Source organism: Octopus bimaculoides, chromosome 22 (genome assembly GCF_001194135.2).
Source record: "Octopus bimaculoides isolate UCB-OBI-ISO-001 chromosome 22, ASM119413v2, whole genome shotgun sequence".
Taxonomy (NCBI): Eukaryota; Metazoa; Mollusca; class Cephalopoda; order Octopoda; family Octopodidae; genus Octopus; species Octopus bimaculoides.
Genome location: NC_069002.1, coordinates 9,187,493 through 9,188,498, shown reverse-complemented (window position 1 = coordinate 9,188,498; position 1,006 = coordinate 9,187,493). Strand labels below are relative to the sequence as shown.

At 32.7% G+C, this 1,006-nt stretch overlaps 1 protein-coding gene across 7 annotated transcripts in view; it reads right to left on the bottom strand.

Moving 5' to 3' along the window:
• LOC106874140 (uncharacterized) overlaps nucleotides 1-1,006 on the bottom strand; it is a 49,746-nt gene that overhangs the window by 20,191 nt on the left and 28,549 nt on the right. The gene's annotated exons all lie outside the window — the stretch shown is intronic.

Below are 1,006 nucleotides of genomic sequence, written 5' to 3'. Positions count from 1 at the left end.
ATATATAAAGAGGAAAGATGAACAAACACAGAAGATTTGTTTTACAGCATTTAAAGAGTATATTAGAGCCATGATAATAAAGTTACTATGGTATTTTGTTCAAAATAAGGATTTGTTCTTTCAACATAATTGAAATAAGGACTGGTTTCGCATTGCTCATCAAACAGAGAGTGGAAGAAGATATATTGCTGGCGGAAGGAGGGGGGAGGAATATATTGCTAGGGGAGATAATTGTTCGCTCATTTATTTTGCAGTAGAGGGGAGGTAAATCTGTAATTTTAATTTTTTTGTTTTTTGTGTTCTCTATTTTATTATGGCTTACATCTGGCATTAGATGGGGGTAAATCCTTTATTTTTAATATGGGTTCATTTACATATCCTCAGATCTTCAGGCTGCCATCGACAGGAAATTCGATCCGCAAGAGATGTACGGTCCACAGACAACAAATTTCCTCCCCACAATATCGCCAAATATACCTCACTCAACACTTTGACGGATATGCAGGACGATTACATCCACAATTCGTAATTTTCCCATTTTATCAACTTGCCTTCTGGACCTCAAGACAAGTAAGACTAAATAAAGAAGCCTCATCTATCCAAAAATATAAACCAGAATTAAATATGAACCCATACTAAAAATAAAGGACTACTCCATCTAATATAAGATATCAGTCAGAATAAAATAGAGAATACAAAAATAAGAAGAAACATAAATATTACAGATTTACCTCCCCTTTATTGCAAAATAAATGAGTGAACAATTATCTCCCCTAACAATATATTTTTCTTCCCCAGCAATATATCTCTCAGCTTGATGAGCAATGCGAAACCAGTCCTTACTTCAATTATGTTGAAAGAACAAAACCTTATTTAGTACAAAATTGTATCTCTATTATTATGGCTGTAAATCATGTAAAAACAAATCTTCTGGGATTTTTCTCAATATATCCACCACGTATCTTTCCCCAGTAAAATATTTTCTACCTTATATATATATATATAT